We start from the raw sequence: 11,589 nt of genomic DNA on the forward strand, positions 1-11,589 counted from the left end.
ATCTGCAAAACACAGCAAGCGCCAGTCAGTTTTTGTCTACACCGTATCCTGGCTAGAGAGCCTGCTGTGAAAGAGAAAGAGGCAGCACATTGTTCAGAAGGCACAAACTCACTCCCCCAACCGTCCCACACACACACACACACTGTGGCCAGGTCGGCGGGTTTACCCTCGATTAGACTCGTCTCACTGATGGACAGGGACAGTTGGGTTCTTTGGCGTCGTCCCAAGGCCGGCGTTCTGCCTGAGAGGCGCTTTATTCAATAAAGAGCCCATTTCACATGGAAGCTTTGCTTTATTCAATGCAGCGCTGTTTTATGTGCTCAACCCGGACCTCTCATGAATGAAGGCCACAACCATGTGTGTGTGTGTGTGTGTGTGTGAGTGTATCACATTTGCGTTTGTGACAGCAGAAGACATTTGTGTACAGCGTGTGCCAGTTTGTGTCCTGGTGTTTCTATGGGTTTGTGTGAATGTGAACTGGCATATTGAATGCATGAGCAGCCTTGTGCTGAAGGCTACTCAGCTGATTCCCATAAACATAACAGATGCAGCAGTTGCCATGTGTGAACTGTGTTACAGTGCCAATGTTTACATGCACACCAGTGGTTTGATGTAAGGCTAATTATGACTGTTAAATAAGATGCAATCATGTAAACAGCACAGTTCAGCATGCATGCTGTGAATTCCACACAATCCATAACACGCGCATTTTGGCCTTAATTGCTAAAGCCTTACTGTACACTACAGCTAATCTGTGCAAGCATCCAGAGGTAAATATGTTGGTGTGTGTATTTTGGTGTGTATATAATTCTGTGCTGAGTTTCCACTGTATACAGCACTTCCAGTCTCCATGGAAGACATTAGTCTGCTGAACATTAGAGCGCAAAAATCTAACAATTCCCTTTTTGGGAATGTTTCCCAATTTGTCCCTAGTTGCCAATTTTCAATCTTTAGCTAGGACTCACCCTATCACACAATGCCACCAAATGCTGGGATAGTGAAGACTTGCACATGCTCCCTGTATTACACATGAATCCAAGCACAGAGTAGTTTAAATGTTCTGCTGCTAAACTGCCATTGGACAGGACAGCTGAACGCTTTGTCTTGAAGGAAAACACTAAAGTTCAACTTTGCTAAGTGCGGACCACGCCTAAAGAAGTAGAGAAAGAAGAAGGAAAAAGGGGAGGGAACTCAGGGAAATTTGGGCTGGAGTTCTGAACTGCGTGCTTGAAGAAGCGTGCAGTTATATCCCCCCCTTTTTATTTAATGAGAAGTGGAAGAGTAGAAAAAGGGGGTTGTTGGGGAGGAGGTGGGTTGCGAACTTTCATCACGAGAGATAGTTAGTTAGGGGAGGTATTTATAGGACGGTTGATTGATACGGGGTGGAGTTAGAACGTAGAGTTCGGGCGTGGTCCTTCTCCCAAACTTTTGTTATTACATAACATCATTTTGCTAAGTGCGGACCACGCCTAAAGAAGTAGAGAAAGAAGAAGGAAAAAGGGGAGGGAACTCAGGGAAATTTGGGCTGGAGTTCTGAACTGCGTGCTTGAAGAAGCGTGCAGTTATATCCCCAAAATTGGAGCTTGTGTGGAAGCTAGTTTGGAATGAGCCTGTCTCAAACCGTCTGGTTGGGAACGGATGTATAGGTTATAAGCTTGGGAAGACCACCGGCCGGGGAGCTTGATCGTGTGCTCGGAGATTCCTTGTCTGGAGGCGTTGCATGCTGCACGATGTAAACTGAGTGGGCGGAGAATTGATCTGGTGAGTAACTACTGGGAGAAAGGATGCGACGGAGATGTGTTGGAACTTTGAGATTATACTACTAGATTCCGTTGTGAACAGAGGATCTAAAGGTGATGCTTGTTGAAAGAGGTGGAGATTAAGTGGTGGACGAGTGGTTCGTACGGGCTGAGGGGTGAGTCAAGTTTGAATAGATAGAGGATCGTGTTTTTTTGCCAATTTGGTCCGTTTGCTTCATTCTTGAAGGTAAGGGTATCTGAGTCAAGGATGATGAGATCTGAAATTAGGGGCTGAGAAGGAGTTGTGGGAGGTTTTAAGGGAAGTAAATTGAGCATCTGAGGAATCTAAGTAGAAGGACGGCTGAAAGGATGGTTTGTTGAGCTTGGAAGATCAGTTCGTTTACACGGGGGTTAGGTGAAGTGTAGTTTGTGAAAATGAAAGTACCGAGGTTGGGTTGCATTTGCATGCGGAGCCAAGGATCTGAATTTCTGTAACTGAAAACGAAAAAGAATAGAATTACATTCCATCAGCGATAGAATTAAATGGACCTGAGGTGTGAACAGCTTTAGTGGTGAACTGATGCTTAATGGAGTGCCAAGTGAGACGACGGATAAAAGGCAAGATTTCTAGCGATTTGGAGCAACTTTTTTTTTTTTTTTTTTTTTTTTTTTTTTTTTTGATGTGGACTGCGGCGAGATTGATCAGAGTGGAGTAGAATAGATTTTGACCATTCATGTCCCCAAAGGAGGGCAGCGACGAGGACCGTATATAAGTCCAGAGAGCGCAGAAGAATCGCGCGGCGGAGCAGATGAAGTTCTCCGGCCAAGCAGAAGCGACCAGAGGAAGGAGCGGCATCTGTGAATAGCTTAATATCAAAAGAGCTGGAAGCTGCGTTGGCGTAGAAGAAAAACCCGTTCGATTGCAGAGGAGGCACAGCCAGAAATGGAGCTCTGACGTGCAGTATCAGTTGAGCATAACGAATGGTGGAGGGCTCGGACGAAAAAGCCAAGCAGAGGAGGCGGGAAATGAAAGAACGACCCCGTTCGATTTTGGGTTGTGAATAAAGTGGCAGAGGGGGGAAAGACGGTGCTAGGTACGGGCGGGGAGACTTGAAAAGGAGGCGGAGTCCAGAAAGATCCCAAGAAACTCGAGAGATGTGGAGGGACCAACGGAGTTGTCTGACGGCGGGGCACGGAGGCGAGTGAAAGCGCTGGTCATGGCTTCAAGACCCATCGAGAGGGGCGAGGAAGGAGGACCGATGACTAAGTTACCCAGGAGGTGGAGCACGAACTGGGGCCCGTGTTAAGCAAATCCAGCAGAGCGCCTTAGCAAAGGAGTCGAAGCTTGGGGTTACTTTGCACCCGAAAGCAAGGTGAACTGAAAAACGGACTCTGAAAAGGCGCCAGGAGTCAGGATGGAGAGGGAGGATTTTGAAAGCCGAAACCACGTCAGCCTTAGACAGCCAGGCCCATCGCGGGATGGGGAGCTTCGTCCCGCAAACACACGTCAATGAAGTTCCAGATCCGGGGCGTCTTGGAATGTAGCAGGGTTCCAGTGTTGGAGATGAACCGCAGCGTGAGCTGAGAGGGGGCGGCGCTGTAGATGGAGAATGAAGGTCATGAAGCTCCAGCAAGGAGCTGAGCGGGTGCTGCAAGCCCGGTGAGAAACGGCGAGAGAGGAGGCGGGGAGAGAATTGACGGAGTAAAGGAAGGAGAAAGGCTGGCTGGAAGGGACGGGTTGGAGAATAGTGTTGCCAACTGCAGGAAAGGAAAGTAGCCATTGGCTGCAATTTGTGATTAAAACTATTTAAATGTTAGAATGTTACAAATGAACTCTAACAAATGAACTACGTCCGTTGCTTTTATAAATAGGCAGAGACTTCTGAAATAACTCAATTGTAACGTAAATTACATGATTAAGTTTTTTTTTTTTTTTTTTTTGACAGTCAGCGGCGGCTTTAGGTTTTTGAACCTGGTCTGACTGGGCGGGGCTCGCGGCAGCACCTGCTGCTCGCTGAGGAGAAACTGAAGAGCATGTGTGTTCATTTAAACTCTCAATAACGAACAAAAACTACGTTGGCAAGTTGGCAACACTGTTGGAGAACAGCAGGAGGAACGCAGAAATGGAGAAGGAGGATGACAGAGAGGGGGTTCGAACGACTGAGGGGAAGAGGGAAACGAGAGAGACGAGAGAAACGAGGCGCTGAGGCGAAGTTGGTGCCGCGCCAGGGGTGCGAGAGCTGCAGCAGCGGCGAGGGGGTTTGGACGACTGAGGGAGGGGGAGTTGGACGACTGAGGGAGGGGGAGTTGGACGACTGAGGGAGGGGGAGTTGGACGACTGAGGGAGGGGGAGTTGGACGACAGAGGGAGGGGGAGTTGGACGACAGAGGGAGGGGAAGAGAGACGAGAGAGACGAGAGACGAGGCGCTGAGGCGAAGTTGGTGCCGCGTCTGGGGCGCGAGAGCTGCAGCGGCAGCGAGTTGAGCGGGTGACGTCATCAGGCCGCGACGCCGGTGCGGCTCATGTGCGCTGTTCAGAGGTTCAGTGAAAAGTTCTGCTTTTGGAGCAGAAGGGGGAAAGGGACGCCGCGGCCCTTCAAAAACCCGCTGCAGCTTAACAACAGTCCAATCGGACATGCGAGGAGGCTGGGACTTACTAGGAGAGAGGGGCCCAGGGCCGGCAAGGCCGGCCGAGGAAGACAGGCGTCCGGAGCGGCGAGCCCGGGAAGGGGGAGAAGAGCGGCGGGAGTGCCGAGATCCGGGGGTGCACTGGTGAGGACGACCGACCCGGGAGGAAGAATAAGCAGTAGCCGGAGTAGAACCAGGAGTAGCCGGAATGGAGATTACGGAATTCAGACGACGAGCCCGGCGAGGTGGAGTAGGGGAAGGGGGAGAAGAGCGGCGGGAGTGCCGAGATCCGGGGGTGCACAGGTGAGGACGACCGACCCGGGAGGAAGAATAAGCAGTAGCCGGAGTAGAACCAGGAGTAGCCGGAATGGAGATTACGGAATTCAGACGACGAGCCCGGCGAGGTGGAGTAGGGGAAGGGGGAGAAGAGCGGCGGGAGTGCCGAGATCCGGGGGTGCACAGGTGAGGACGACCGACCCGGGAGGAAGAATAAGCAGTAGCCGGAGTAGAACCAGGAGTAGCCGGAATGGAGATTACGGAAGTCAGACGACGAGCCCGGCGAGGTGGAGTAGGGGAAGGGGGAGAAGAGCGGCGGGAGTGCCGAGATCCGGGGGTGCACAGGTGAGGACGACCGACCCGGGAGGAAGAATAAGCAGTAGCCGGAGTAGAACCAGGAGTAGCCGGAATGGAGATTACGGAATTCAGACGACGAGCCCGGCGAGGTGGAGTAGGGGAAGGGGGAGAAGAGCGGCGGGAGTGCCGAGATCCGGGGGTGCACAGGTGAGGACGACCGACCCGGGAGGAAGAATAAGCAGTAGCCGGAGTAGAACCAGGAGTAGCCGGAATGGAGATTACGGAAGTCAGACGACGAGCCTGGCGAGGTGGAGTAGGGGAAGGGGGAGAAGAGCGGCGGGAGTGCCGAGATCCGGGGGTGCACTGGTGAGGACGACCGACCCGGGAGGAAGAATAAGCAGTAGCCGGAGTAGAACCAGGAGTAGCCGGAATGGAGATTACGGAATTCAGACGACGAGCCCGGCGAGGTGGAGCAGGAGTGGAGACAGGCTGGCTAGGAGGGAAGAGGTCCTCGTCGGAGGCGGTGAGTTAAAGGTCCATGACGGAGAACAAGCTAATGCTAGCAGGCGGGTGCGGCAGATTCGACTGTTGCGAACTTTCATCACGAGAGATAGTTAGTTAGGGGAGGTATTTATAGGACGGTTGATTGATACGGGGTGGAGTTAGAACGTAGAGTTCGGGCGTGGTCCTTCTCCCAAACTTTTGTTATTACATAACATCATTTATACTTGGGTATCAAGGCAAGTGTCTACGGCATAGCTTGTGCAAAGGGCCATTGTGAGTGTTTATACTTGTGCGTTAGTGTGTCTGCATCACAGAAATGCAATAGAGGTAATATGCAGCCAATCAGCAGCCAATCACAGATGCTGTAGCCAGCATAACGTAGTTACATTTCTGGGGAGGTGAGCATCAGGTGGAGTAATATAACTGGATTCTACTTCAGTATGACCCAAGTTATGCAGTGCTGTACTGTTCCTGCAAGCATTGTCCCACTGGCTTCAGCAAAGTTACATTGCGCAGCAGAGTAAGGAGCATGAATATCATATGGGGGAATCGCTATGATATGCTCTTTAATATAACAGATCCTATAACAGGTTAGTGGAGCAACACAGTGATTCTGATACTGTTACTTTATGGTTAAAAAAAATGTGAATAGTATATACAGCCCCTGTGAAAAATATGAAAGCAGAAAGAAGCAGAATTTAGGTGTGTTTGTGTGTGTGTGTGTGCCTGTTTGAGAAGAAAACATCAGTGGACAGAGATGTAGACCTTTACCCCAGCAACTGTTTTTGGCAAAAAATGCAAGACATCCTCCGTTTGCTTTCATAAGCCGGGGTTTATGCTCACAAAGATGCTATCGGCTCCTCAGAGCACTGTGAATGGCCTAATTGAAATATGTAAGACACACACACATACACACACACACATACACATACACACACAAACTGATTGATCTATACAAATCTATTACATTTAAATAAACATTTTGGTACATAAATGGTTGTTTTCCTGAATTAGAAGTTTTTGTATAGGCGAAGAACATTCTCTAGATGGTTCTATGCTGAACCTTTTGAAGAAATCACACCAAAGTAAGGTTAAAGTCAAGGTATTGTACTATTTAATATAGTACTATTGACTAGCGACCACTATTTGCATATTTTACATGTAAAAACATATAAAATAACTTTACTGGTCCTCATGAAGCCTAAAGTTTAAAGACCAAAGAAACACATACTCGCACAAAAAAAGAAAGGTTTGGTCCAAAAACATCTTTTCCATGGATTTGTAAATGCACAAGACACATTATAAAAGCATGGCTGCAGAAAAAGAGGGTACAGATAATCGACTGACATGTACCCAGAAAAGAATGTGTGGAGAAATGAAAAAAATGCAGCAGCAATTCTGATTTGGGGATGTACAGTATTTATATTTTGTAGTCTAGTCCTGTATGATGTAGGGATGCTCCCAAATAAGAATAGGTTATATTATCTATAACAGAAAGAAGCATTGCAGAAGCTTTAAAAGTTTTATCTGGAGAAAACAAAATGCAACATATTTGTTTTATACGGTTGCCGGCTACTTGCTTTTTATATTCAGTATTCAGACAGGTTTTAAAACTTTATTTGGAAATAAATGTGCTGTCCTTATACGAGAACATAATCTTATTGGTACATTACAAGGACATCACATCCTGTTCAAGAATGTTGTTCTTTTAATCAAGTTAGCAGGTGCAACTAGCTACAAACTGCAAGGATAACTTGGAAAAATTGCACTAGACTACAAAATTTGAGGCTCAGGAGCATAATATAGGTATGAAATGTAGTGAATATAAAAATCCTTTTGTGAGTACTGCGTTTATAGCAAAGCATTATCAACTGGAAATCAACTGACTTGTATAAATGACTAGAGACCAATTTACTTTTGAGTAAATGTCATGTCTTGGCCCTGTCTCGTGTCTTTGTGTGCTTTCCCCACGTGACCTGTGCTCCCCTGTGTCTTCCGTCTCAGTACTTTTCCACCTGTGTCTCATTTGTAGCTCCGCCCCTTCCCCAGGTGTTTCCAATTCTAGTGTGTTTGTGTTGCTATAAATAGCCCTGGTCTACCACTTTGTCTCTGTCGGTCTTTGCACTAACCCCTGTTGTTTGTCTCTCCGTGTCTCTTTGTTATTTCAAGCCTTAGCCCTAGCCCTAGTTCCTTGTTTTCATCTTCTTGTTTCTTGTTCCCTCTAGTTCCCTGCTTAGTTTAATTATCCTTGTCTAGTTTAGTTTTCCTTGTCTAGTTTAGCTTCTTGTTTGTTTTCCCTTGTATATATATATCCCTGCCCTGTTTAGTTTTGTTTATCTTCTTGGTTATTCTTGGTAGTTTCTAGTTTCTTTGTGTTCTTACCTCGTTTGTTTCTTTGTTTATTTACTCCCTGTTTGTTTATCATTAGTACTCCTTGTTTTGCTTAGTTTATGTTCTCTAGTCTTACTGGTTTGTTTTGGTTATTGGTTATTTGTTTATCTAGTTTCATTTATTTGGTTCACTCCCTTGTTCCTTGTATATATCTCCCTGTTCAGTATTTAAGTGTTTACTTGTTTCTTGTTTCTTTGTTACTTGTTATTTATTTATTAAATTATTATTTATTGATTTCACCCTACCTGCACCTGTGTCCGCCTCCTCGTCTCCCTGCTCCAGCTGTTCAAGCCTTCAAGTCTGCTCCAGCTGTTCTAGTCTCAGTGTCTGCTCCAGCAGTTCCAGTCTCCGTGCCAGAGCCAGCTGCCCAAGTCTCCGTGCCAGAGCCAGCTGCCCAAGTCTCCGTGCCAGAGCCAGCTGCCCAAGTCTCCGTGCCAGCACCAGCTCCCGCTGCCAGAGTCGCCGCGCCGCCAGCACCAGCTCCCGCTGCCAGAGTCGCCGCGCCGCCAGCACCAGCTCCCGCTGCCAGAGTCGCCGCGCCGCCAGCACCAGCTCCCGCTGCCAGAGTCGCCGCGCCGCCAGCACCAGCTCCCGCTGCCAGAGTCACTACCCCACCGGTTCCTGCTCCCAGAACTTTGTTTGGCCCCAGGTCCCATGTACCCAGGCAGGCACCGAGGTCCCCTGACTTTGTCCCCAGTACTGTGCCCAGGCTGGCTCCTTGGACTTCCCCTCAGACATTTGCCAGTCCTGGGCACCCACCTGTGTTTCTGGTCCCCATGTCTCTCCCTGTCTTGGTCCCTGTCTCTGTTTACGTCCCTGTACCCGTGTCTGTCTCTGTCTCTGTTCCCGTCCCAGTTACAGTGTTCGTTTCTGTCCCTGTTAATGTCCTCGTCCCTGTTCCCATGTCCAGTCCCGTCCAGTCTCCTGTTCAATCTCCGTCCCCTGTCCAGTGTCCTGTCCAGTCTCCGTCCACCGTCCAGTTCCCTGTCCAGTCTCCGTTCCCCGTCCAGTCTCCGTCTCCTGTCCAGTTCCCCGTCCAGTCTCCGTCTTCTGTCCAGTTCCCCGTCCAGTCTCCGTCTCCCGTTCAGTCTCCCGTCCAGTCTCTGTCCTCTGTCCTGTCTCCGTTTCAGTCCCCGGTCTCGACTCCTGTTTTCCCTGGCCTCTCCCTGCCGCCAGCCCCCGGGGTTCGTTTTTCCGCGCCTCGGGAGCTGCGCGTTTAGGGGGAGGCTTCTGTCATGTCTTGGCCCTGTCTCGTGTCTTTGTGTGCTTTCCCCACGTGACCTGTGCTCCCCTGTGTCTTCCGTCTCAGTACTTTTCCACCTGTGTCTCATTTGTAGCTCCGCCCCTTCCCCAGGTGTTTCCAATTCTAGTGTGTTTGTGTTGCTATAAATAGCCCTGGTCTACCACTTTGTCTCTGTCGGTCTTTGCACTAACCCCTGTTGTTTGTCTCTCCGTGTCTCTTTGTTATTTCAAGCCTTAGCCCTAGCCCTAGTTCCTTGTTTTCATCTTCTTGTTTCTTGTTCCCTCTAGTTCCCTGCTTAGTTTAATTATCCTTGTCTAGTTTAGTTTTCCTTGTCTAGTTTAGCTTCTTGTTTGTTTTCCCTTGTATATATATATCCCTGCCCTGTTTAGTTTTGTTTATCTTCTTGGTTATTCTTGGTAGTTTCTAGTTTCTTTGTGTTCTTACCTCGTTTGTTTCTTTGTTTATTTACTCCCTGTTTGTTTATCATTAGTACTCCTTGTTTTGCTTAGTTTATGTTCTCTAGTCTTACTGGTTTGTTTTGGTTATTGGTTATTTGTTTATCTAGTTTCATTTATTTGGTTCACTCCCTTGTTCCTTGTATATATCTCCCTGTTCAGTATTTAAGTGTTTACTTGTTTCTTGTTTCTTTGTTACTTGTTATTTATTTATTAAATTATTATTTATTGATTTCACCCTACCTGCACCTGTGTCCGCCTCCTCGTCTCCCTGCCTGGGTCATTCGTGACAGTAAAAGTAAAAGTATGTAATCAAAAAATCACTTAAGTAGAAGTTGAATTATTCTTTAAGATTTAATCACACTTCATGAAAAGTATTAAAAGTATTCAACATTTTTTGTTCTTAAGTATTACAAGTAGTTTATTCTAAAATGTACTGCTCAAGTTCTGAAAGTAAAAGTACAGTACTGCATTAACAGGTGCACTGTGGTCTTCTTATAAGATCAGCTTCATCTGTTGATTCACTCAGTGATGAGAAGCTTCATCAAACCCTGTGACAGCACAGAGCATCTACTGCTTTAGATTTTTAGTGATAATGTGGGTTTGGAATGATTAATAACATTTTTATAATTGTAACAAGTAACAATGCAGCACATAAAAAACTATTGGAATAAAAGTACTAACCTCACGAAAAAAAAAATAGTGAAGTAAAAGTGGAAGTAGAGGAAAAAAATAATCCAGTAAATACAGCATTTTAGTACTTAATGCAGCACTAGGTAGGATTTCCTTGATTTTTGATCTTTTTAAAGAAGTTAAATTACAGCTTGAAACTCACTGCAGCGCTCCATTGAGGTGTAATAGGAGGAATAGCGGTGCTCTTGTGTCTGTGCCGGAAATCCTCTGAACTCAAACCAGAGTCTGTAAGTTTTCCGAGGCGGCCGCAAACAACGCTCGTGAGAACTGCGACCTGCTTTCCGACCTTTAGTTCTAACAGTTCTACAAGGACTACTGGTTCATTCTTTACAATCTATCATACAGACACTCTGGCAGAAGCTGCAAAGAGACCGAATATGTCTGTAAAAGCCAAAAACCGAGAAAGAGAAACTAATCCGCCTGACACATTTATTACACTCTGCAACTGTAGGGGGAGCCCATAAACACACAAAATCTCAATCCTACCTAGTGGAGCTTTAAGTAAAGCAGTTTTAGGTCAATACTATTCATCTCTTCACCATTCATCTCTGTACACTAACACTTTTATCATTTATTTACCATTACAAGAGTTAATTTAATACTCACAAATTTGCTGTATAGTCCTGTAGGCCATAGCAGAATAAGAATAAGTTAAATTACTGTGAACAGACAGAACATATTATGAACAGATGTGAGGACAGATACCATTATGTGCTCAGTTTCTTTTTTTTCTTTGCTCTTTAATGTTCAGGAACTTTTTAAATCTTTAAAAGAAAGTGAACACACTGTCCTCACACAAGATCATCACTTTATGGGGACGTTACGAGGACATTACATCCTGTTCTAGAATGCTGCTCTTGTAATTTAGTTAACAGGTGTTAAAACTTACAAACAGCAAGAAGAACTACTAGGATTGGTGCTCAGGAGGATAATACATGTAAAATGATGAAACATTACTGAATAAGTGGATTAATAGAGAGTAGCTATTTACTGTGTGAATAGAGTGTGAATAAAGCAGTTGATATAAAGGAATAAGATACGTTAAAAAAATAAATAATTAATATCTTTTGATGCACTTTTGCATCCCTGGCCAGACACATACACACACACACTCACACACACACACACACACACATGAACACAGACCCCTTGAAAGGTTGCTATCATCCCAGGAGAGTGTGCTGACTCACTGGTGTTTCCTGCAGACACTGTGCCCCCTGGAGAGGAGATGCAGCTGATGAGTCTGAGTCTGTCTGTCTGCTCTCTGGAGACGTGGCTGAGCTCTGAAATGGTGCACTGAGGGGGAGGAGGAGGAGGAGGAGGAGGAGGAGGAGGAGGAAGGCAGGTCGGCGAGTTTTTAGGGA

Source organism: Astyanax mexicanus, chromosome 6 (assembly GCF_023375975.1).
Source record: "Astyanax mexicanus isolate ESR-SI-001 chromosome 6, AstMex3_surface, whole genome shotgun sequence".
Classification (NCBI taxonomy): Eukaryota; Metazoa; Chordata; class Actinopteri; order Characiformes; family Acestrorhamphidae; genus Astyanax; species Astyanax mexicanus.